Raw genomic sequence first — 27,232 nt, forward strand, 5'->3', positions numbered from 1 at the left:
AGTGAGGTTTGAAACAACAGTATTACCTATGTCTGCTACTTCAACCGGACAGTAACGTTGCAAGATGCAAGACGTTGATCAGAGTACAAACAAATATTCAATCTATGGCGCACGACGCATACTATTGTTTTATTTGGCCGGATGATTCCATGATCCTCTTTTCTTTTAAAAGTTCACGCAATCTTCCTCATCCACTACCTTCGTTAATGATTGGAACACGAGGCTGTATTTTAATTCACTGTTATATTTACTATTTCGAATCTTCTTTTTTTTTTTGTAGCCACTTTAATACGCGCGTTTCTTCACTTTACTTTGGTCCGAAACAAACTGAATTTGCTCTTCTACGTAGTGTGTCAGTTTTAGTTCCGTAATTTTAAGACAAATTTAAAATTGTCAGAAGCCTTGGCAACATCCGCAATTGACGTTTCATTATTCAATCTACGGTGCTACAATTATGCCATTGAGTTGTTTCATTATTCTATCTGCAGCACTGCAAACGCAATATCAAGTTTCTTTCGCTACAGTCCATTCCGCTGAAGCTTTTTCGTACTCCTATGGCGTCAGTGTATTTCTGATCTTCAGCCGTGGTGCTAGCTACGGTACTTTACAATAAACAAAAGAATTTTAAGTGAGTCCTATAATAGAGAATGGCCAAAATCTGCAAGTGCGAAAATGATAGCCTGAAATAACGGACTGGCTCTTCTTGACCGCTGCATGTTTCCTTGATAGTCTTTTGTCAGCAAGACTCGCGCCGCCGCAAGAATTGGAATTCCACCGCTAGATGGCTCTGCCAACACAGCGTGGGATTGTATGGCGGTGTGTTGCGTGGTGTTAAATTCGAAGTGGTACAAGTTTTAACAAAAAGAGAATACAAGTGCAAGAATTGAAGTTATTGTGTTGAAGTGATGAGGTAAACGTCCGTTTAGTCGTTACGCAAGTGCGCCAAGCACTGTAAGTGTCCGTTTTATTTACTGTGAAAAGGAAAAAAGAAACATTGCAACATCTAAGGAGTGGCTGGCTAGCTGCAGGAACTTCACAACGGAACACAGGTAACTGAGCGCTGGGCGTTGACCGCGTCTATATTTGACTCTGACATTAGATCCCTTTTATTCTCCCGTGTATCGCCTAAATTACGGTCCTAATTGAGTTCCATAACACGCAGTTGCTTTCATAAAAAAACTCGGTTTATTCTACAAAATAAAAAGAATTCGGTTGGGTGTCATTGAAGCTAACAAGTGTCCCGGTTAGTTTGTCAGTAGAATGGTGTGTTACATGAATGTTGTGATGAAACCCGAGACAGTTCGCCTTTGGAGATTTCAATGCTTCGGCGCATGATCAGTGACGAACTTTTTGAAAGTTGCGCCACACCATCAATTATTTAACTGTTGTCTGGAGATGTTTTAGTATTTAAGTAGGCAAAGATTACTGACTGCGTTTCGATGGGGAGCTATTAAAACCCGAAATAGTGCAAATAATTTTGCAAAATATAGTTAGAAATATAGAATTAACCAAATCGTGACAGCAATGCGGGCAGTATTTTGTTAAACGTTACCCAGAAAATTCTTTACAGTCAGAATCATTGTAAAATTTGTTGCATAACGAAGGAGAGTACTTCGGCATCTTTCAAGGTCTTCAATTGCAGCGTACAGCTTATGAGGAGGTGAAGGGAGGGGGGGGTAGAGAAATAGAAATGATTCATGTGGTAATCATTACTTCCAGACGTAACGGCAAGAGGGTTGTATGAAATCAAATCACCAGTCTGCTTTAATTGGTTTCCGAACGGTTAGAAATTTGCTGTTACGATCAGATAAAAAAAAAAGCGTTCTTAAGAAACGATACCGCTGGAGGCATTGAGAAGAAACAAACAAAACTTAAAAATTAGGTTGCAACTGCAGCGCTAAATCCAATAATGCAGATGTATTTTTACGTACGTAAGCAATATGTAGGTTACAAATTAACCATCAAAATCAAACTTTGTATTGTAGCTCACGGTTTCAACCATCCAAACCACATGTTGCACAAACAAGCAATGAGCTATCACCTTTCCTTGATTGTCACCGGCATTTTGTACATAAATGACTTGATATGCAGCGCAAAGAGCACAGGAAATAATCGCGAGGGGTGAAACCTGTTGGCTCCGTGTCCAGAGGTAAATGTTGTCATGTATGAATGATAGGGTACTTTTAAATTTAATGTCAACCAGAGGTTTTGGTAGCTGTGCATTATATAAAAGTATTGTCGTGTAACGTAAACAGTAAGCAAGTTAGAATTAACTTGTCGCTCGCGATTGAGCTATAACTTGCCTCTCTCATAAAGGTAAAAATACTCAGAATGACTCAGTGTGTTAGATAATTTTTATCCAGGGTATCTAGATGTGTACAAACTGTCTTACCTAAGAAGCCAAGAAACATATTATTTTGCTTTACATGTTTTGTTCGAAGCCATCGATGTTTCATTCTGCCAGTCAGACTTGTATCAAAAGTTATTTCATGAATGTGTATTAGAATTTACACACTAAAGATCACTGTACGCCTTAAAGTAATGGCGGGATTTGGTTGACTCAAGACCGCATGACAATAAAATAAATATGTAAGTAGATGATCGTGGCATTTTGTTTTATGGTGTACATAATAGACTAATCTATGTAAACAGGAATAGCGGTTGAGTTAGAGTATTCTTAGTAGAAAGTATCTGTTGAGGGAATGGAATGCTGCAGACGTGTGGTGTCAATGTCAAAGGAGCAACGTACTAGTATCTTATGTGGTGTGCAAAAATGGAAAAGTACTTCATGTCTACTTCCGAAATTTTTATCGTGCTATACGCTGAAGTCGACGGTTTAACGGATATGCTTCTCCTGTCTGTACTTTATTGTCCCCACATTTGATGAGGTTTGAATAGTCCACGTCGTCTGATGATAAAACCAGCAAAGACTTAAATGAATATTATAAAAGTGAGAGCTACTCATCAGTAGCTTCGGTTATAAGATGTAAGTCCTGATTCAGTATATATAACATTACTTTATTTCATTCTACTTGCTGCCGGCATTTGACGTGCCACCAAGTGAATAAGACAGTCCGTAGTTTTTTAATATTGAATTGCACATGTGCATAACATAAAGCTTATGTGGTTCTTAGTATTTTAACAGAGTTGCAGCTTGAAATAAGTAAAAGTGGAATTGAACCTCGTGCTAGCTTTAAGAGGACTCATATTAAGAAGACAGGAAAGAGTTTGCATTTATAGAATGCCATAGCCGTTGCTGTCCACGAGTGAGCACCTCAGAAAGACACCGAACCTCTCGCTCCAGAGCTGCAACCGCCCGATCTGCTACACTACTATGTAAGTTAACATAGTCCCAGACGCGGACTAGGATCTCACAGCAACAGTTCAAGCTTCTGTCCCTCAGATGACGTGACCCTACATCTAGGTTATTTTCTACTTTTTATCTAGAAGTGTAAACATTAGTGAGATGCATAAAAAACAGACACAGAAGATGCGCTGTCTAAATTATATTGCTTTTGCAACAGTTGACACAAAGAAAAGTGTACAACTCATTTTAACGTTTTGTCTGCCCTTTGTATAAAACTACAGTTTTTCACTTGTCGTGGTTATGAGGAGGTAGGATTTGGGAATAAAAATTTCCTATCGCGTACCGTGTTCCAAAAGTAAGAGTTTCATTGTTGACGAAAAAGTAGATAATTTTGAAACCTTGGAAAAACAAACATTTCATCCAAGGATAAGTTTAGGAGGACATTTTCGACGTTTTCTTACGTATTCGTATTCTGCAGTGTGTCTAACTAGGGACCAACAATATTCTGCCGACATGTTGCAGTTGCACCGCCCTACAAACCTCATTTCCATTACTACAATGCCTCTGTGGAAACGTTCCTCTTGTTCATCACTAGTATCCGTGAAGTTCTGATGGAAAAATTCAAGATGGCAGTGAAGGAAATGTGGCTTTGGTGACATGACACTTCGTTCCCTGGAAACATTTTATGTTATTCACAGCCTCTGTATACCATTTGTGATTTCCGTGAAAGTGCGTACTCGCTGACTTGAGCGCATGTCATTCACCTTCATCAGCCTCACTTAACGAGTGGGTAAAATTTGTATCTTGCGTAAGCTGTCGTATTTGGGGGCCAATAAATACACAGCCTCTCCCCTCTAATCTTTGCACCGCTGACATTGGGTAACTTTGTCTTCAGGTGTGCAAGAGCTGCCTCTTTTTTTCTGCCCATCGCTTTTACAAATATCTCCATTAACAGCATTTTAAAAGGCAGCCGTAGACGATATACATCTTCAGGGTTTGCTAACACACTCATTTTACACAGGCGTTTGAGTAGGCCACTCTTTACGTACCTGATGATCTTTCTTGTTTCGACTGTTCCACTAGCACAGAAAGGAGCAGTACTTCGTGTACTCTGGTTGCATGCCAGTCCATAGCACTATTACTTTCAGGTCTACACACAATTTCCAGTTACACATATCATAGTGTAAGAAAATGATCAAATCTCGCGTAGTTTCGTAAGTCCAGTTCTTGTTAAGCGAGTATCCGACTGGAACTGAAGCATATTTATTACCATTATGGAGGAGGACTGCCTGTAAACTTGATTTCGAGGAGACAATAGTGTGTCTCCACTTCTCATCTACATCCGCACCATATTCCGCAAACCCCCAACAGTGTGTAGCGGAGAGTAGTCTCTGCTACCACTGATTCCCCCCTTCCCTGTTCCACTCGCGAAAGGCGATTGGGAAGAGACAGTCTCGGTAAGCCCCTGTGTGCTGTTTGAAGAGTCATCAGTCTTCTGTCTGGTTTGATGCGGTCCGCCACGAATTCCTCTGCTGCGCCAACGTCTTCATCTCAGAGTAGCACTTGCAATCTACGTCCTCAATTATTTGGCGGATGTTGAAAGGAGTATACTGGAGCACACTTGTATGTGGCACCAGAATAAGATAAGAATATTAATAAATTAAAATGAACCTAGTATACTATAACGATGAATGTTTCTGATAGGCTTGATAATGCGGATCGCTGACATTGCGCGATCGCAGAGCCAAAGATACTACACAGCTAGTGTTGGAGTAAGAGAGAGAGGGCTGTCTGTGAGGGAAAAACGATGGAGTAGGCAGTTTTTGTGGTATGCTGTGTGAAGCCACCAAGAGTTAGATTAATGTAGGTATGTCAATATTGTTACATGGAAGCAGACGTCTTCATGGAAATAATTGTGGTTTCTGCTTTTGTCATCGCGTTAGTATAGATGAGTTGGCTGATAATTTGTAATTGTTGAGTAACCCCAGAATGTACGTAAACGGTTTTGAAAAAAAAAAAACCTAGTTAGATATTTCATTTTTGTAATGCTTTTAAGATTTGTTAACAGAACTATGTGTAATTTGATGATTTGCATTTATGTTGGATTAATGAAGTTAGATAATACTTGCTGTTAAAATTCTCATTGTTTGTGAATCAATTGTGAGTTGGATTAGATTAGATTAGTACTTGTTCCATAGATCATGAATACGACACTTCGTAATGATGTGGAACGTGTCAGGCTAATAAAAGGTGTCTACAAAAGATATTACATTACACAAAATATTACATGACACTCAATAGTTTTAATTTTTTGTGGGGGTTGATAAATTACCCACTTACTATATCCAAAAATTCATCTAATGAGTAGAAGGAGTTGCCATTAAGAAATTCTTTTAATTTCCTTTTAAATGCTATATGGCTCTCTGTCAGACTTTTGATGCTATTAGGTAAGTGACCAAAGACTTGTGGCAGCATAATTTACCCCCTTCTGAGCCAAAGTTAGATTTAACCTTGAGTAGTGAAGATTATCCTTTCTCCTAGTGTTGTAGCCATGTACACTGCTATTACTTTTGAATTCGTTCGGATTGTTAATAACAAATTTCATAAGTGAATATTTACAGGGTGATCAAAAAGTCAGTATAAATTTGAAAACTGAATAAATCACGGAATAATGTAGATAGAGAGGTACAAATTGACACACATGGTTGGAATGACACGGGGTTCTATTAGAACCAAAAAAATACAAACGTTCAAAACATGTCCGACAGATGGCGCTTCATCTGATCAGAATAGCAATAATTAGCATAACAAAGTAAGACAAAGCAAAGATGATGTTATTTACAGGAAATGCTCAATATGTCCACCATCATTCCGCAACAATAGCTGTAGTCGAGGAATAATGTTGTGAACAGCACTGTAAAGCATGTCCCGAGTTATTGTGAGGCATTGGCGTCGGATGGGTTCTTTCAGCATCCCTAGAGATGTCGGTCGATCACGATACATTTGCGACTTCAGGTAACCCCAAAGCCAATAATCGCACGGACTGAGGTCTGGAGACCTGGGAGGCCAAGCATGACGAAAGTGGCGGCTGAGCACACGATCATCACCAAACGATGCGCGCAAGAGATCTTTCACGCGTGTAGCAGTACTTTTTGTTTTGTTTTAATAAAACCCCATGTCATTCCAGGCATGTGTATCAATTTTTACCTCTCTACCTACATTATTCCGTGGTTTATTAAGTTTTCAAATTCATTCTGACTTTTTGATCACCCGGTATATTGTGAGGCTACAGTGAAGATTTGTTGTCCTTTAAATAAGTGTCTGCAGGATGATCTTGGATGAGCTCCAGCAATTATTCTGATTACACGCTTTTGTGCGATGAACACTCTTTTACTCAATGATGAGTTACCCCAGAATATGATGCCATACGAAAGCAGAGAATGAAAATAGGCGTGGTAAGCTAATTTACTCAGATGTATATCGCCAAAATTTGAAATGACCCTAATAGCATAAGTACCTGAACGCAAACGTTTCAGCAGATCCCCAGTGTGTTTTTTCCAGTTCAACCCCTTATCAATGCATACACCTAGAAATTTTGAATATTCTACCTTAGCTACCGATTTCTGATCGAAGTCTATATTTATTAATGGTGTCATTCCATTTACTGTGTGGAACTGTATATACTGTGTTTTGTCAAAGTTAATGATAGCCCATTTGCAGAGAACCACTCAATAATTTTCTGAAAAACATCGTTTACAATTACACCAGTTTGTCGGTTGGGTGTGATAGCTATACTTGTATCATCGGCAAGTGGTGAGTGTGAGTAATGTAACTTCAACTGTCAGATGTTTTTGAAAAGCCAGTTTAACTTGCAATGTAATTTTGCTAAAAAAAACTGAGTGTTAGTAATTCTCCATAATCATTACCGCCTCCCAGTCCAGGTCATACATTTCTTAAAGAAGTTGAATTTTATTAAATGTTCTCGTTTATCACCCAAATGAATTTCATGTGCATTTCAAGTATTATGGCTAGCATTGCCCACTGCTGAGCCTGTAGTTAGCATTTACATTTTTTTTTTTTTTTTTTTTTATGAGAGACCAGAATCTAATCGTTCCACCTTTGCTGCTCTAGAGGTAAGACAATTTATTTGTTATGTGCATAGGAACCGAAGTTATCAGTTTTGAACAGGGCCAGATGATTCAGTGCCTAAGGGGCTGAATGTATTGTGCAGTAACTGCATTTCTTTATTGGTATTGGGAGTTGTCCCAATCGATTCGTGTAAAGTTTCGCTAACAGTAACACAGAGTAAGCACAGCACTTGCAGTTACAACAGGCAACACGACAGTTCGAGTTCTGTACCCATTCCACAGATCAGATTTCATTCAGCATAATCGTAAAGTTTATTATTTCACATTTTTATTCGCCGGCCGTTGTGGCCGAGTGGTTCTAGGCGCTTCAGTGTGGCACCGCGCGACCGCTACGGTCGCAGGTTCGAATCCTGCGTCGGGCATGGGTGTGTGTGATGTCCTTAGGTTAGTTAGGTTTAAGTAGTTCTAAGTTCTAGGGGACTGATGATCTCAGATGTTAAGTCCCATAGTGCTCAGAGCCATTTCACATTTTTATTAAAGAAAGTTACACTTAGAACGTTACAATGTATTCCAATCTGTCTTCCTGTAAAGTTCTTATCCTCTACAGCTCCCTCTAGTACCACGGAAGTTATTCCGTGATATCTTAACAGATGTCCTATCATCCTGCCCCTTCTACTTAACACTGGTTTCCATATATTCCTTTCCTCTCCGATTCGGCGGAGAACCACCTCAATGCTTACCTTATCAGTCCACCTAATTTCAACATTTTTTTCAGCACCAAATTCAAGTGCTTCGATTGTCTTCTGTTCCAGTTTTCCCACAGACCGTGTTTCACTACCAGTGTGCATTCTCAGAAATTCCTGTGTTTGATACTAGTAGAATTTCTTTTCCCGGGAATGCCATTTTTGCCAGTGCTTATGTTCTCCTTGCTCCGTCCATCATGGGTTACGATATTGCTGAGGTAGCAGAATTCCTTAACGTCATCTACTTCGTGATCCGCAATTCTGATGTAAAGTTTCTCACTGTTCTCATTTCTGACACTTCTCATTACTTTAGTTTTTCTTGGATTTACTCTCAATCCATATTTTGTACCCATTAGACAGTTCATTCCATTCAGCAGATCATGTAATTCGTCTTCTCTGTCACTGTGGATATCGATGTCATCAGCGAATCTTATCATTGATATCCTTTCACCCTGAATTTTAACCCCACTCTTGAACCTTTGTTCTGTTTCCACCACTGCTTCTTCGATGTGTAGATTGGACAATAGGGGCGAAAGACTACAGCCCTGTCTTACATCCTTTCCAGCCCGAGCACTTGGCCCTCCATCTTTATTGTTCCCACTTTATTCTTGTACGTATTGTATACCGCCCATTTTTCCCTCCAGCTTACCCCTGTTTGAGAATGGCGAACATCTAGCACCATTTTACACTGTCGAACGCTTTTTCCAGGTCGACAAATTCTATGAACGTGTTTTTTTCTTTTGTTTTCCCGTGTTTCCCTTATCAACCGCAACGTTAGAACTGCCTCTCTGGTGCCATTACCTTTCCTAAAGCCAAACTGATCGTCATCTATCAGATCATCAATTATCTTTTCCATTGTTCTGTGTGCTATTCTTGTCAGCGACTTGGAAACATGAGCTGTTGCCTGCTCTTGCTATTTTCGGAATTCTGTGAATGATGTTTTTCCAAAAGTCTGATGGTATATGGCCAGTCTCGTAACACACCAAGCGTCTAGTCGTTTTGTTGCCACTCCGCCCCCCCCCCTCCTCTCCCACCTCCCCCCCCCCTCCGCCACCAAAAGACTTCATAAATTCCGATGGAATGGTATCCATCCCTTCTGCCTTATTTGATCTTAAGTCTCCAAAGCTCTTCTAAATTCTGATTCTAATAATGGATTCCCTATCTCTTTCCTGTCGACTCCTGTTTCTTCTTCTGTCCTCCCCCTCATAGAGGCCTTCAGTGTACTGTCTCCATCTATCCGCTCTCTCCTCTGCATTTAACAGTGGAATTCCCAGTGCACTCTTAATGTTACTGCCCTTGCTTTTAATTTCATCGAAGGTTGTTTTGACTTTCCTATATGCTGAGACAGTCCTTCCGACAATCGTCTTTCTTTCTATTTCTTCACTTTTTCATGTAGCCATTTCGCCTTTGCTTTCCTGCACTTCCTATTTATGTCATTCCGAAGTGATTTGTTCGTCAGTATTCCTGAATTTCCTGAACATGTTGTATTTCGCTCTTTCGTCGATCAACTGAAGTGTTTCTTCCTTTACCCATGGTTCCTTCCTTGTACGTATGTTTTTCTTACCAACTTCTGATATTGACCTTTCTAGAGCTGGCCATTGCCCCTCAACTGAACTACCTATGATGTATTTTCATTATTGCATCATCTGTAGCCTCAGAGAACTTCAAACGTGTCTCTTCATTCCTTACTAATTCGTGCCCCTCTTTTTTGCTCACTGATTCTTCCTGAATAGTCTCTTAAACTTCAGCCTACTCTTAATTGTTACTAAATTCTGATCTGAGACAGTATCTGAGCCTGGGTACGTCTTACGACTCATTATCTGTTTTCGGAATATCTGCCTGTTCATGATGTAATGTAACTGGAATCTTCCAGTATCTCCCATCATTTTTCAAGTATAGCTCCTCCTCTTGTGATTCCTGACCAGCGTATTCGCTATCACTAGCTGAAATTTATTGCAGAACTTAATTAGTATTTCTCTTCTCTTGCTCCAACTACCAAACTCGTGTTCTCCTGTAACCCTTTCTTCTCCTCCTTCCCCCTACAACCGGATACCAATCCCCCATGAGTATTAGGTTTGTATCTCCCTTTACGTAATGAATTACCCGTTCAACATCATAATATACTTTGTCAATTTTTTTCATCTTCTGCTTGTGATGTCGGCATGTGTACCTGAAGTCTTGTTGTCGGTGTTTGTTTCCTGCCGATTCTGACGAGAATAGCCATAACACTGAACGGTTCGCTGCAACTCACTGTGCCCTACCTTCGTATTCATAACGAATCCCGCTTCAGTTACACTGTTTTCTGCAGCTGTTTGTATTACCCTATACTCATCTGACCAGAAATCCTTGTCTTCTTTCTTTTCACTTCACTGAAGCATGCTACATCTACATTAAGCCTTTGCATTTCTCTTTTTAGAATTTAGATCCGCCCTATCACGTTCAAACAAACTTCTGACGTTCTATGCCCAGACTCGTAGAACTTTATACTTTCGTTAGTTATTCATTTTTTTCCTCATGGTCACCTCCCCTTTGCGCCGCCCCCCCCCCCCCCCCCCGTCTGGAATCATCAGGACACTTTCGGGGTTCCCTGTATCATTCCGTAAAATTGGAACAATAGGGTGCTTCCCCCTGACCTAGAATCATGCAACTGGGAAAAAAGCAAGCTTTCACAGTACGAGTAAAGTAAAAAATGTGAAACTTGTCAGTTTGTTATTACATCACAAAAAAATATCTTTTGCCGTTTGAACATTATTGCATGCAAACATAAAATATAAGTTCCCAGAATGAGATTTTCACTCTGCAGTGGAGTGTGCGCTGATATGAAACTTCCTGGCAGATTAAAACTGTGTGCCCGACCGAGACTCGAACTCGGGACCTTTGCCTTTCGCGGGCGAGTTCGAGTCTCGGTCGGGCACACAGTTTTAATCTGCCAGGAAGTTTCATATCAGCGCACAGTCCGCTGCAGAGTGAAAATCTCATTCTGGAAACATCCCCCAGGCTGTGGCTAAGCCATGTCTCCGCAATATCCTTTCTTTCAGGAGTGCTAGTTCTGCAAGGTTCGCAGGAGAGCTTCTGTAAAGTTTGGAAGGTAGGAGACGAGGTACTGGCAGAAGTAAAGCTGTGAGTACCGGGCGTGAGTCGTGCTTCGGTAGCTCAGTTGGTAGAGTACTTGCCCGCGAAAGGCAAAGGTCCCGAGTTCGAGTCTCGGTCGGGCACACAGTTTTAATCTGCCAGGAAGTTTCATAAAATATAAGTTGTTATCATATTTCAGTAAGTAAATTAAAATATATTTATTAAATTTTCTTTCCTTAAATATATAAACTGAACTCCCCTGCTCGCTTCTTGTATTTCGGGGCTAGTCTGAGGAACAATTGTAGAGATTTATGTACTATCTTAGAATTCGCGGGAACGATATTGTGCCAGTATCTAAAACTTGCGTCACAAATATTGCGGAAATGTAAAGTGCTGAGTTTCTTGAGACCACTGTCTGCGGAGTCCATGTTGATTTTTGAACAGGTGATTTTCGTTCTCCAAAAACGTCCTAATTCTTGAACATAAAAAATGTTCGATAATTCTACAACAGATTGACGTCAACGTCCTGTGACCTTACTTGAAAACGAGAGTGACACGTTTTATTGCGGTCGCCAGGTGCCTTTCGTTGCTCCAGCGATTTACGATACACTTTCGCATAATGTGTGTATAATCTTACAGGTATCTCATCTGGTCCTGACGTCTTTATACTGCTAACCGATCGTACTTTCTTTTCTGTCCCACGATCGGCTGTCTCAGTATCTGCCTTCTCGGCGTTCGTGCGGTGGTTGAAAAGAGCGACCGTCTTACGGTCTTCCGCGGGAAACAGTTTCGGAAGACCGAATTTAATATTTCGGCCTCGTCCCTGTTACCTTGCATTGCGGTGCCAGTATGGTCACTGAGTGAATGAATGGAGGATTTCGAACTTCTAACTGAATTTACGGAAAACCAAAATCTCATAAGGTTTGCACTCAGATCGGTTCACAGAGTTTTACTTCCAAAGTCACTGAACTCTTTTCTTATTGCTTTCCTTACGCTCATTTTCGCTTCGTTCAGCTTTTGTTTGTTAGCTAGGTTTTGACTTCTCTTGAATCTGTGATGCAGTCTTTGTGTATGTAGTAGTTCTCTATAATATGGCTATTGAGCCACTGTGGGTCATTCCCACAGCTAGGGACGTTGCTCGGAACATACTTGTCAAAGGCGTGTTGAACGATGCTTTTAAAGTTTCTTACATTAGTACTCTACAGCTCCGTTCTGAGCACCGAATATTTGATCTTGGCTGCTTAGACACTCTGCAATCTGTGTCTTGTCTCTTTCTAAGCAAAAATATTTTCCTGCCTTACGTAACATTCCTTTTGAAACCCGTAATCTTAGTTACTATTACAGTCTTACGAACACTGATACCTTGATCTACGTTAACTGATTCTGTTTCAGTTCAGGTCTGTTTGTTGCTAGGAGATCTAAGACATTACCTTCACTAGTTGGTTCACTGATTATCTCCTCGGCGAAATTTTCGGAATATATATTCAGAATAATGTCAAAGGAACCCCTGTCTCTGCATCAGTTATGGTGGCATAACGCTCCCATTCTATACCTGTCATCCCCTGTTACGACGGCAGTATGAGGAAAATCACTAAAGATATTCTGCAAGTTCTCTTTGAAGCGCTCTATCACTACAGCTTCTGCCCCAGGCGGTCTATGAAAGCATCCAATTACCGTATTTGACTGATCTTTGTTGGTTACCTTCAACCTCATTAATTCACATTCGCCGGCCTCTGTGGCCGAGCGGTTCTAGGCGCTTCAGTCCGGAACTGCGCTGCTGCTACGGTCGCAGGGTCGAATACTGCCTCGGGCATGGATGTGTGTGATATCCTTAGATTAGTTAGGTTTAAGTAGTTCTAAGTCTAGGGGACTGATGACCTTAGATGTTAAGTCCCCATAATGCTTAGAGCCATTTGAACAATTTCGAATTCACATTCCTCGATGGATACTATCGAATTATTTACTGCAATAAATACGCCGTCACCAATGGCGGCTAAGCTAGCCTTACGTTAAGTATTCCTGTCTGATCTTAGGATTTCATTGCTATTCACTTCCTGTTTCAATGAACTTTCTGTCCCTAATGCTTTGTAACCTCCAATGAACGACACTAATTCTGGGATGTTTTCCTGCGTCTTCCTGCAATTTACTAAATCATATAAATCTTTTCTGTAGTCGAGATGCGAGGACGAGCATTCTCTGACAACATTGTGGCCGATGTAACTTTACCAGATGAAAGTTGCCCTCCAGACAAACCATTGATGTCACGGCAAAATGCAAACTCATCGGAGGAAGAGGAATAGCTTTCAGTCTTGCGGCTCCTACATGAAGTCACTTTAACATCCCGATCGAGAAAACTATTTTTACAATCGCGAAACCAGTAAGTCTTATTGTGCCTTTGTGAGATTGAAGTCCCTACAGAGGTCGTTGAGTTCTCCCTGCGTAATACGATGAGGTAATGGTTAATTGTGGTGCCAAATATTGGGAATCCGGACCAACACGTGATGTTCTGGTTGCCGCTGCTTTTCCGTTTCCACTGCTGTCGGATAGCGGCTCTATATGTTGTTCACCAATGGTCCAATCGCTTGGTGGTTTAGGAGGTACAGAAGCATCGTGAGGAACAGGCTGCGTGGCTGAGGACATGTTCTGATACTGAATAGCAGGTTTTGAGTTTGCAAAATACCATTTCACTCTGATTTGAGTTAGTTCCTGTCGTTCCCTCTGGAACATAGCGCCGTGGCGAAATTCCTCCACCTGGTTCGATTTCTAGCTAGTCTGTTCACTTCACTCCAGGTTTTCCCATCCTCTGCAGCTTCTCTCTCGATCCTCCGACCACGTTTTCTAACTCCTTGAAGGTTCCAGTCCAGCCCCGAACTTTGCAGCCAAAATACAACTCGTGTGCCTTCTTAACTAGAGGACTAACCTTATTTCTTGGCTTTTCACTGTGTATTCCCCACATATGTAACAAAACATATTGAGGTTATCAACACGTTGTCTAGACATTATTTACAGAAGTTTCTGACTGAATATACTTCACACATGTCTGATGCACAATACAGTAGTAACTGCTGTTACGATGCAGTGCAGTGTCTACGGGTAGCTCAAGCACTCCTTCTGCGAAATTGAATAAAAACTCGCCAGATGGCAGCATAAGGCATAACTGTGTGACTTCTGTTTATTATAGCTAACACTAGATAGACAAACATAGATATCGGAATACACATACAGGAGGAAGTTGTTGAGTTACATGTGAATTGAAACTGATTTCAATTCTGTCCTTCCAGTGCAATTGTTTGGCGGAGACTTCTTTTCTCCTCCGCTGCGGGGCCTCTGTTTGTGTAGAAATCTTGCGCAGATAGCACTTGTTTGTTAGGGGACGCTATAGAGTGTATGAAGTGAAAGTATTTCAAGTGAAGTGGCGAAATGCGAGTACTCTATTCGCCAAAGAGTATTCGTGTATGATTCATACTTGCGTACAGAATCAGCGCGAGCTGTAATGAGATCATTTCAAGAGGAATTGCCTGATCTTCAGGTTCCTAATCGGAGTACGATTCGCCGGCCGATGTGGCCGAGCGGTTCTATGCGCTTCAGTCTGGAACCGCGCGACCGCTACGGTCGCAGGTTCGAATCCTGCCTCGGGCATGGATGTGTGTGATGTCCTTAGGTTAGTTAGGTTTAAGTAGTTCTAAGTTTTAGGGGACTGATGACCTCAGATGTTAAGTCCCATAGTGCTCAGAGCCCTTTTTTTTTAGTACGATTCATCGACTGATAAAAAAAATTTGTGGAACGGGAAGTGTTCTTTAAAGGGAACACAGTCATGTACAGTAATCACAGAAGAAACTCTGGACAACATTGGGCATGTTCTGAAAAGGTCTCCTAGAAAATCAGCTCGACGTGTTTCTCAGCAAACGGGAGTTTCCTATGGCTCTGTTCAGACGGCTACAAAGTGCATTAACCATTGACCACGTGACCCTGCAAAAAATTTCGGTTTTGTGAATTGATTTCGAATATCGTGCATGACGGAGAAATTGACCCTCACCTAACTTCGTTTCCGGACCTAAGAGGATAATTCATAAAATAACCGTTGTAAGAGTTTAAAGAGCGTAACGTAATACACGAGGCATATCCGCGTGATCAGAAAATAGGAATGTGGTGCGCTATTAGCGGTGAGAGAATGACAGGTCCTAAGCTGTTCCAGGAAACAGTTCATTGAGAGATGTGTGGGAAAACATTTTGCGGCTTGTTTTTGGCCAGTTAACTCAGAGGCAACGTGCTTTCGCGACCTTCCAGCAAGACACTGCGACGGCACGTACAGCGGACTTTTCTCTATGGGAAATTCGTGACGTTACGTGTTTCAAGGTAGAGTTGTCACTAACAACATTGACCTCCTCGTTCCACTGATTTAGTCTCCCTGCGATTTTTATGTCTGAGGGACCTTAAAAGAGAGAGTGTGCAAATCAGATGTACAAATCAAATGCACACGCTTTAGATGAACTTAAGACTAACATTAGTCACGAAATTGCTGCCATTTTTCTCAGGGAAGTGCAGAGTGTAATGAGCAGTATCGTAAGCAGGAGTCAGAAATGCTTGAACAACGGAGAGAGAGAGAGAGAGAGAGTCCCAGCATATCCTTCTTGAAAGTGTTTTTATGTTGTTTGTGTTAGAAACCGTACTTTAGACCTACCTTAACTGATGACCTCCCTCCCGTCAGCCGCGCCGCGGGCACAGTAGCCGGCCTCGCCGGCAGGTTGCACACCGCGAAAGCGGCTGCGTTAGCAACTGATTACCCTGTATATGTCGTAACAGAGGAGAAATTGATATCCAGAAGAATCTGTACGTGATGAAGAAAAATTAAAATCAAATGGGAGTTCAGCATACGGAAATCAGTCTTGATCGCCTGTTTTCATACAGAGGACAAGAAGTGCCAATATTAGTAATATGCATTGTACTTTTCAAGCAAGGATAAAAAGAATAGAGACAGAAGGTGCCAAGTATTATATTGGTTTTGCAACAGCTGACACAAAGAATCGATAGAACAAGTAGTTAGTAAGAGACTTCTTTCTTGGCTGAATTACGTTTCTCTGTGATTCTTCCACTTACGTTAGCTTTTCCAACATGTGTTATAATTCTTATGTGGTCATTTCGCTTAGCGGTCGGACCGGACAATTACGCGTAGAATTTTACAGTAGTTACTGTTTCCAGCCCCCTCCCCCCCCCCCCCCCCCCCCATGAACCATGGACCTTACCGTTGGTGGGGAGGCTTGCGTGCCTCAGCGATGCAGATAGCCGTACCGTTGGTACAACCACAACGGAGGGGTATCTGTTGAGAGGCCAGACAAACGTGTGGTTCCTGAAGAGGGGCAGCAGCCTTTTCAGTAGTTGCAAGGGCAACAGTCTGGATGATTGACTGATCTGGCCTTGTAACAATAACCAAAACGGCCTTGCTGTGCTGGTACTGTGAACGGCTGAAAGCAAGGGGAAACTACGGCCGTAATTTTTCCCGAGGACATGCAGCTTTACTGTATGATTAAATGATGATGGCGTCCTCTTGGGTAAAATATTCCGGAGGTAAAATAGTCCCCCATTCGGATCTCCGGGCGGGGACTACTCAAGTGGATGTCGTTATCAGGAGAAAGAAAACTGGCATTCTACGGATCGGAGCGTGGAATGTCAGATCCCTTAATCGGGCAGGTAGGTTAGAAAATTTAAAAAGGGAAATGGATAGGTTAAAGTTAGATATAGTGGGAATTAGTGAAGTTCGGTGGCAGGAGGAACAAGACTTCTGGTCAGGTGACTACAGGGTTATCAACACAAAGTCAAATAGGGGTAATGCAGGAGTAGGTTTAATAATAGGAAAATAGGAATGCGGGTAAGCTACTACAAACAGCATAGTGAACGCATTGTTGTGGCCAAGATAGATACGAAGCCCACACCTACTACAGTAGTACAAGTTTATATGCCAACTAGCTCTACAGATGACGAAGAAATTGAAGAAATGTATGATGAAATAAAAGAAATTATTCAGATAGTGAAGGGAGACGAAAATTTAATAGTCATGGGTGACTGGAATTCGAGTGTAGGAAAAGGGAGAGAAGGAAACATAGTAGGTGAATATGGATTGGGGCTAAGAAATGAAAGAGGAAGCCGTCTGGTAGAATTTTGCACAGAGGACAACTTAATCATAGCTAACACTTGGTTTAAGAATCATGATAGAAGGTTGTATACATGGAAGAACCCTGGAGATACTAAAAGGTATCAGATAGATTATATAATGGTAAGACAGAGATTTAGGAACCAGGTTTTAAATTGTAAGACATTTCCAGGGGCAGATGTGGACTCTGACCACAATCTATTGGTTATGACCTGTAGATTAAAACTGAAGAAACTGCAAAAAGGTGGGAATTTAAGGAGATGGGACCTGGATAAACTGAAAGAACCAGAGGTTGTACAGAGTTTCAGGGAGAGCATAAGGGAACAATTGACAGGAACGGGGGAAAGAAATACAGTAGAAGAGGAATGGGTAGCTTTGAGGGATGAAGTAGTGAAGGCAGCAGAGGATCAAATAGGTAAAAAGACGAGGGCTAGTAGAAATCCTTGGGTAACAGAAGAAATATTGAATTTAATTGATGAAAGGAGAAAATATAAAAATGCAGTAAATTAAGCAGGCAGAAAGGAATAAAAACGTCTCAAAAATGAGATCGACAGGAAGTGCAAAATGGCTAAGCAGGGATGGCTAGAGGACAAATGTAAGGATGTAGAGGCTTATCTCACTAGGGGTAAGATATATACTGCCTACAGGAAAATTAAAAAAAACTTTTGGAGAAAAGAGAGCCACTTGTATGAATATCAAGGCTCAGATGGAAACCCAGTTCTAAGCAAAGAAGGGAAAGCAGAAAGGTGGAAGTAGTATATAGAGGGTCTATACAAGGGCGATGTCATTTAGAACAGTATTATGGAAATGGAAGAGGACGTAGATGAAGATGAAATGGGAGATACGATACTACGTGAAGAGTTTGACAGAGCACTGAAAGACCTGAGTCGAAACAAGGCCCCCGCAGTAGACAACATTCCATTGGAACTACTGACGGCCTTGGGAGAGCCAGTCCTGACAAAACTCTACCATCTGGTGAGCAAGATGTATGAAACAGGTGAAATACACTCAGGCTTCAAGAAGAATATAATAATTACAATCCCAAAGAAAGCAGGTATTGACAGATGTGAAAATTACCAAACTATCAGTTTAGTAAGTCACAGTTGCAAAATACTAACACGAATTCTTTACAGACGAATGGAAAAACTAGTAGAAGCCGGCCTCGGGGAAGATCAGTTTGGATTACGTAGAAATACTGGAACACGTGAGGCAATACTGACCTTACGACTTACCTTAGAAGAAAGATTAAGGAAAGGCAAACCTACGTTTCTAGCATTTGTAGACTTAGAGAAAGCTTTTGACAATGTTGACTGGAATACTGTCTTTCAAATTCTAAAGGTGGCAGGGGTAAAATACAGAGAGCGAAAGGCTATTTACAATTTGTACAGAAACCAGATGGCAGTTATAAGAGTCGAGGGACATGAAAGGGAAGCAGTGGTTGGGAAGGGAGTAAGACAGGGTTGTAGCCTCTCCCCGATGTTATTCAATCTGTATATTGAGCAAGCAGTAAAGGAAACAAAAGAGCCGGCCGCTGGTGGCCGAGCGGTTCTGGCGCTACAGTCTGGAACCGCGCGACCGCTACGGTCGCAGGTTCGAATCCTGCCTCGGGCATGGATGTGTGTGTCGTCCTTAGGTTAGTTAGGTTTAAGTAGTTCTAAGTTCTAGGGGACTTATGACCTCAGCAGTTGAGTCCCATAGTGCTCAGAGCCATTTGAACCATTTGAAACAAAAGAAAAATTCGGAGTAGGTATTAAAATCCATGGAGAAGAAATAAAAACTTTGAGGTTCGCCGATGACATTGTAATTCTGTCAGAGACAGCAAAAGACTTGGAAGAGCAGTTGAACGGAATGGATGGTGTCTTGAAGGGAGGATATAAGATGAACATCAACAAAAGCAAGACGAGGATAATGGAATGTAGTCGAATTAAGTCGGGTGATGTTGAGGGTATTAGATTAGGAAATGAGACACTTAAAGTAGTAAAGGAGTTTTGCTATTTGGGGAGCAAAATAACCGATGATGGTCGAAGTAGAGAGGATATAAAATGTAGACTGGCAATGGCAAGGAAAGCGTTTCTGAAGAAGAGAAATTTGTTAACATCGAGTATAAATTTAAGTGTCCGGAAGTCATTTCTGAAAGTATTTGTATGGAGTGTGAAGTGAAACATGGACGGTAAATAGTTTGGACAAGAAGAGAATAGAAGCTTTCGAAATGTGGTGCTACAGAAGAATGCTGAAGATTAGATGGGTAGATCACATAACTAATGAGGAGGTACTGAATAGGATTGGGGAGAAGAGGAGTTTGTGGCACAACTTGACCAGAAGAAGGGATCGGTTGGTAGGACATGTTTTGAGGCATCAAGGGATCACCAATTTAGTATTGGAGGGCATCGTGGAGGGTAAAAATCGTAGGGGGAGACCAAGAGGTGAATACACTAAGCAGATTCAGAAGGATGTAGGTTGCAGTAGGTACTGGGAGATGAAGAAGCTTGCACAGGATAGAGTAGCATGGAGAGCTGCATCAAACCAGTCTCAGGACTGAAGACCACAACTAACTGTTTCCAGTGAATATCCAGCAGTAGTGCCAACGAACAGTAAGGGACCCCATTTTTCCGGGCGTTCGCGTTATTTGCCAGTGATTGCAGTAGCTTTGGTCCTCTGCAGGCAGTCATGCGCTTCTCAGGTCTTTGGGCGTTGCAACCATCCTGTAGACAGCATCATCGTCCGTGAAGAGCCTCGACGGTACCCACCAGATTTTTCATATATATTGCAAACACTAACGGCCCTATAACGCTCTTTGGGGTACTACTGGAATTACTTCGACGTACGCCGATTCCGTCGCATAAAGAACGTGTTGATTCTGTTCGGAAGGAAGCCATTAAACCTGTGAAAGATCTCATCTCATAAAGTTCAGAACTTTATCGAAAGCCTTCGGAAAGTCGAGGAACATGTTGTGGACCTGAGTGCCGTTGACCACAACGCTATGACTGCCATAGACGAACAGAGCGGGACCCCACGATTTTAACATTTGTGGTGGTTCCTTGTACTACGATGGGCGTATGCTGCAGTCTTTCCGTTTCATTTCTAGATCCTGTCCGCCCCGATAGCTGAGTGGCCAGAGCGACGGACTGTCATCCCAAGGGGCCCGGGTTCGATTCGCGGGTGGGTCGGAGGTTTTCTCCGCTCAGGGACTGGGTGTTGTGTTCTCCTAATAATAATAATCATCATCACCATCATCTGATCCCAATCAACACGCAAGTCGCCGAAGTAGCTTCAACTCAAAAGACTTGCACCAGGCGACTGGCCTACCCGACGGGATGCCCTAGCCATACGACATTTCATTTCATTTCATTTCTAGATCCTGCTGTAGAAAACTCCCTTCCGACACGTTACATTTTGGCTATTTCAGAACTTCAGAACGACACAACGGCAACTCGATTCCCGCGCAGAGGCCAGTTGGGCACGAAGGTCATGAAGGAGGAGCGATTAAGACTTCCCCCTGGAACGATGGAAAAGGAAACGAAGTCCCATGCCTCTTTCAGAACGTAGGGGAACTATGCGGAAGACCCGCACCGCCTTACTTGGCAGGGTCCTAATGGAGGTGGTTCACCGTTGCCTTCCCCCGACGGTAATGAGGATGAATGATGAAGACGACACAACACAGATTCATCTCGGGGCAGGTGAACAATCCGTGACCCCGCTGGGAATCGAACCCGGGAACCCGTACTCGGGAAGCGAGAATGCTACCGCGAGACCACAAGTGGCGGACACCTGGAACGCTAGAATAGAAAAATTAAATCGGCGTGCTTGCGCTGTGGCTGACGGGCACCTGTCGCTTGAAGTCAACCTTTTTACCATTTGCGACGTCCCTCTCAGCAGGTAGAACTGCAAGCTCCCCAAATGTCAACGTTTCGTGTAAGATTTTCTTTTATCTCTCCAGTGATTTTTCTGTTAATTTCTTTACCTGTCGCCGTGGTGAGTGAGAAACATGTTTTCACATGAAACAGATATGTAAACAGTTAAGCAAGTTGTACATGAGAACTGTGAACTTTAGAAATAGTAGAAATGTATTGGTATAACCGACGCTGTGAGGATGGGTAGTGAGTCAGAGTAACACATTCGGGAAGACCGCTGCTCGCTGCAGGCAAGGGACCGTGTTCGAATTCCGGCACTTCACAGACTTTTAATATGCAACAATGTTTGGAAACAGCTCGTACTGCGGTGCGTAGTGGAAAGTTAATTCTGGAAACCATCCACATTATTCACTTTTGTTAAAGAATTCATCCACAAGCGGAGAAAAAGCATGCTGGAAAAATTATCGTTTAAAAACTACTTATGTTTGTGTGAGACATTTTTTCGGATATTAAACACCAGGAAGTATTGTTCACGACGCTATGAATGTCATTGACGAACAGAGCAAGGCTCTACCATTTTTACATTTATAGTTGTGCCTTGTAATACGTTGAAAGCGATGGTTATTCTCAAGATAATAACACAGTGGGCTAGTCTTCAATGTCCACCTGTTCTGGTGCTTGTCGTGAGCATGAACTATGGAACTGAGCTGGGAACTGCTTGTCGCGGTGACCTTGACGTGTTGTTCTCAGCTGTGTGGCCACCAGGAGGAAAACGGATACCGACTCGGTTTTCCTCTGCAGTTCCAGTGCTTAGCGCTGCAACTCGAGATGGAGCGTAACTTTTGCTCTACCCACCAGAACACATTATCTGGAGACTTGAATTAGAAAGAAAAAGTTGTAGCAGCGCGTTGTTGTTATGCACGGCTGCATTTGTTTGAATCTCCTTCTACACCATCGACTTTGTATCAAGTGACTACACGAGACAAGTGAGTCTACTGCAGCGCCCCTGGCGTTTTATTCCTGTAGTGAGTCGCGTTTCCCAAGTGGCCATTTTCGTTTGCGCGTCAGCGGCCAAAATTGTGTGTGTTGTGGGAGCTGTCTGCTATGCACGCTGGCATCTGAACGGCTGAAGTTCGGTTATGAGGTACTACCCTTTTTACGAAAAGCTCGATATATGGTAAGAAATGCGCAGTGTACAACGTACTCGGAAGTTCAGAACTTCACGCCCAGCACAGCCTGTAGATGACTGACGTCATAGACACAGTGACTTGTCTATCTATGCGCAGACACGAGAGGTGCTCGCAGAGCAGAAAGCCGCTTGTGAAAAACAGGTTTAATTGTCAGGTCAGTGGCGTTGTTGGCTGGGGAATCCCACGGGATCGGTTCAGTCGCCCGTTGGAAGGGGTGTACTTCTTTATCGCTTTGACCCTTTTCCTTGCGGGTATTTGAGAGTTCTGTCGTATGTGTATATGTGGGGTGCAGGTGAGTGTGATGGATGCGTGTTGTGTGTGTGTGTGTGTGTGTGTGTGTGTGTGTGTGTGTGTTGCATGGTGATGATGATGATGATGATGATAGAAGGGAGAGGGTGAAATCCGGTGCCGGTACAGAGCCTACTTCTTCCGAACAGTACCAAGGGGGCTGCTGAAGTTGAAAGTCCTCTTCCGACGGACGGATTACCACAACAGTGTCACATGCCCTCACTGGGGAGAGGTTTGAAATTTAATCATGGACATTGACGCAAAGACTGGTGATCAGGAAATTTCCACCGCCACCTCTACTCGCTGCGAGTGAAAATTTCATCCAGCACCTGTATTCCAGGATTCGAACCGCGACCGCACAGGCCACGCGGAGGCCGGTGTTGCGTCAACTATGCAATCACAAGGAAGAGGGACTATCTGCTTAAGTGCTCTGTATGTTTCCTCAGGCTCAACTGAAGAAGGGTAGCCGGCCGGGGTGGCTGAGCGGTTCTAGGCGCTCCAGTCTAACACCGCGCGACCGCTACGGTCGCAGGTTCTAATCCGGCTTCGGGAATGGGTGTGTGTGATGTCCTTAGGTTAGTTAGGTTTAAGTAGTTCTAAGTTCTAGGGGACTGATGACCTCAGAATTTAAGTCCCATAGTGCTCAGAGCCATTTGAACCATTTTTTGAAGAAGGGTAAATTCATAAAAATACTTTTATCATCCGAGGATTATGTCAAAATGATAGAGAATTCGTCATCGTAATACACTGAAAGTAAATCGCTCAGATTATACACAGGCATAGAATACACAGGTTGTCTCAGGAGGAATGGTCAGTGTTCAGGGATATGGCAGAAGGGTGCATTCTAAGCAAGTGAGTCAAGTAAAGTTCTTAAGTGCTGTGAGCACTTCTCCATCCTCGCTACTGTGAAACACTTGTCTTCTACTGAACAAGTGGCCACAGTTCGCGCGAAAAGTTGAATCAGATCTCTTCATGATGAGTGAGATGTTGATCTCGGGAGACTGACAAGACATTACTGTGATGCGTTATACATATTGGCACATGGTTTCCTTGTACAAAGTAGATTGTGAACGTGTTCCGTAATGTGACTTGGCCTTCTATTTGCCCCTTTTCCCTAAGCAATCCGTAATTTTGTAGTGCGCATTACTTAAGAAAGGCCAACGGCCTTGCCGCAGAGGTAGCACCGGTTCCTGTTAATGAAGTTAAGCGCTGTCGGGCTAGATTAGCACTTGGACGGGTGACCATCCGGTCTGCCCAGCGCTGTTGGCATATGGGCGGCACTCAGCCGTTGGGAGGCAAACTGAGGAGCTGCTTGATTGAAAAGTAGCGGCTCCGGTCTCGGAAACTGACATACGGTCGGGAGAGCAGTGTGCTGGCCACATGCCCCTCCATATCCACATCCAGTGACGCCTATGGGGTGAGGATGACACGGCGGCCGGTCCGGTAACCATTGGACCTTCATGGCCTGTTCGGAAGGAGTTTAATATTAGTTTATTACTTCAGAAATATGTTTTAGATGCATTTTTAAACAGACTTACTGTAGTAACGTTTTTCATCTCCTTGGGCAGTTTATAATACAGTTCTATTCTGTGATAGAATATGTTGAGTGTTTTCCTTTGGTAAACGTGTAAGGCGCAGTCAAATGAAAACGAGACATATGGAATAAAGTAACCAAACTGCTTATGACTGTATTTTAAAAGTGATCGCCACAACATTGATACATTTATCCTAGAGCGAACAAGACGGCCAGTGGCTTCATTGCCTCTGGAAACGCGCTTGTGGCCAGACGTGTGCCTTTTCGTCATAAGCACGTCGACGGCTGCGAGTGCCTTTCTTCGGGCCTCGTCCCACCACACCTGCAGCGTAGTCGAGACAGCCTTGGGAACATGTGGGCAGCCCGTCCGCATTCTCCGTACATTCCCTCTCTTTCCCCTTACGATTTCCATACATTTGGAGCTCTGAAGAAAGGCATTCGCGGCCGGAGATTTTCTTCGGACGAACAGATGCACGCCTCTGTACAATCACGATTCCTCAGCCCACTGGCTGGAAACGCTCTTCCATGAAGATTTCTCCTCTCCTCTCACGGTGTGTGAATGTATTAACAATTATGGCGATTATTTTTAAAGTGCTAAGCAATTTACTGTTTTCCATCTGTCTCGCTTTCATTTAACTGCCCTTTATAAGTGCAGTATAAGTCTTGTTGTATCGTTATGAATGGGACTACAGTATTATAGAAATGGTTAGTAATGTTTTTCTCCAGATTTGCACAGCAGATAAGTAGGAGTATTCAACTGATGCATTTTTTAAATAAATCTTTACAATGAGCGTAACTAATAGTTCTAAGTCATTTCCGTGTTGTTTGCAAATTGTGTCCACGTTTTGTACCTTTGGTCCCCAGAGTTGATACCCAGTATTGACTGTGTGTAAGAATAGTCATTCACAAGTCATTGGCTTTTACAGATTTATAATGAAACGTCCTCTTAGAAAAATTATGAATTACTGTGCTGGTAAACTTCTACGTTATTTGATACCAAGACAGCTGAGTAAAACTCAACATACTCAAACAGTTTTCCCTTTACTTACTCTGATCATCACTACACTGACACACAACATTTTTAGCGCAACGCAATCTGACTTTCAAAAATCCCTACAAAAGAATGGCCCTGACTAACAATAACCTATACCTTTCATGAATCGCTTACCCCACAAAAATCTTCGTTACTCGAACTACTGCAATACAGCGAGCGCCAATATTGCTAGCTAAATAAAAGATTCTAACTACTGAAGGCACTAACTACTGATAGGCATAGTTAGCAAATGAAAGATTTTGATAGAGAACAAACAATGTATTTATCTTAATAGCGTTCAAAAGTCATTATATATATAATTTTGTGACATCCAATTAAATAAATTTCCTTTTTCTGACGGACACACGTCCGCTCAAGACTCTCATCTCTCTCTGCACATCACCACTGCTCGCGGCTCACCTCCCAACTGCACAACGCTACGCGCTGTTCCCAACACTACAATAGCGAATATTCTAACAATGCCAACCAGCCTTTCTAAGGCATTTCACCCGCAGTACGATCAAAAAAGCCATTACTCGTACCAGATCAGCATCTGCTAGTCGCCATGGCATCACAGTCCAAACGGTGAAGCTTATTATTGACCCACTGCTGCCCAATATCACAGGTATCTTCAACCGCTTCTTGACCACAAGTGTTTTCCCTGAGGCCTGGAAACAAGAATAGTTAAGCCACTACCCAAAAAGGACGCTTCCACAGCACACTCTGACTACCGACCTATTTGCACTCTTCCTGCACTTTCCAAGGCCTTATAATACGTAGTCCACAACCAGCTAACAAAGTACGTTACTAGAAGCAGTCTACTAGAATGAAAATCAATAGCGGTACCATAAGCATCGCAGCAGAACGTCTGCCGTAAAAAAGGTAACAGATGATCTGAAGCTGGTCATGGGTGCACAAGAGGCAACTATCACGTGCTTCTTAGACATCAGCAAAGTATTTGCCGCTGTCGGCTTCGACATTTTACTTGCCAAACTTAGCAGTCTTAAGTTTTTCACAGAGTTCAGTACGGTGGTTTCGCTCATACCCGACGCCTCGCCAGAAGTGTGTCATGTTTGGTGCTGTACTGTCACAATCGAGGCAGGTAATATCAGGCGTCTCGCTGGGTTCGGTATTAGGTCCAATACTCATTTCGTAGTTCGTAAATTATATGTCATCAGTTTCGTCGTACTGCAGATACCTCATCTATGCTGATGACCTTCCGTTGTATCTTAATGCGAAACAAATTAACCTGAAGACAGCTATCGAGAATCTAAATATCGGCCGGTGTGCGGTATCAAAATGAGCGTTTAGGGTTAAAGCTCAACTTATATAAGACCCAAGCGATATAGGTTGGTCGTTCTAGGCTCTTTAGCCCGAAATATCTGGAATCCCTACTATTTTTAACCCTAAATGGGACAAATATCAACGTCTCTCCTTCAGGAAAGAGTGTAGGAGTAGTATTAGATGAAAATGTAAATCGGACTGAACAGGTAACTTCAGTGTGCAAGAGGACATCAGCATCTCTCAGTGTCCTACAGATATATAGAAAACTATTCCCTCTTGACCTGAAAAACAAATTGGGTAACACACTTCTAGTTGCTGAATACAGCGATGCTATCGTGCAAGGCCTTTCTCGGGAAAGCTCACAGTTCCTGGCTGGAACTGCTTGTGAATGCCTGCCTGTGGTCTATACGTCTATTATGTTCGACTCTTTGGTCATATTTCACCATCATATGCACGGCTATCCTGGCCGTGTGCAGACAAGTGCAAGATTTCTGTAAGTTGTCTTCTCTACTGTCTTATCAGCGTACATTGTTCCCCATATCTTTCCTATACCTTAACGAAATTGTGTGAACGACATGGCATCAGAGCAGAATCATTTCTGTCGCATTCCATCGTTCAGCCACTTTCTCGGAAGACCTTCTCAGTAGCAGGAACCTGACTCTGGAATAACCTCCCGCATTATATCAGAGAACTG

The 27,232-nt window shown here is 42.6% G+C and overlaps 1 protein-coding gene across 1 annotated transcript in view; it reads left to right on the forward strand.

The window, feature by feature from the left end:
• The first annotated feature begins 814 nt into the window (after positions 1-814).
• LOC126263656 (CD109 antigen) overlaps positions 815-27,232 on the forward strand; it is an 898,764-nt gene continuing 872,346 nt past the window's right edge. Inside the window, exon 1 of the mRNA XM_049960760.1 lies at positions 815-1,049. The gene's annotated coding sequence lies outside the window, so the exon portion shown is untranslated. The remainder of the gene's footprint in view (positions 1,050-27,232) is intronic.

The sequence above is a fragment of the Schistocerca nitens genome, chromosome 6 (genome assembly GCF_023898315.1).
Source record: "Schistocerca nitens isolate TAMUIC-IGC-003100 chromosome 6, iqSchNite1.1, whole genome shotgun sequence".
Lineage (NCBI taxonomy): Eukaryota > Metazoa > Arthropoda > Insecta > Orthoptera > Acrididae > Schistocerca > Schistocerca nitens.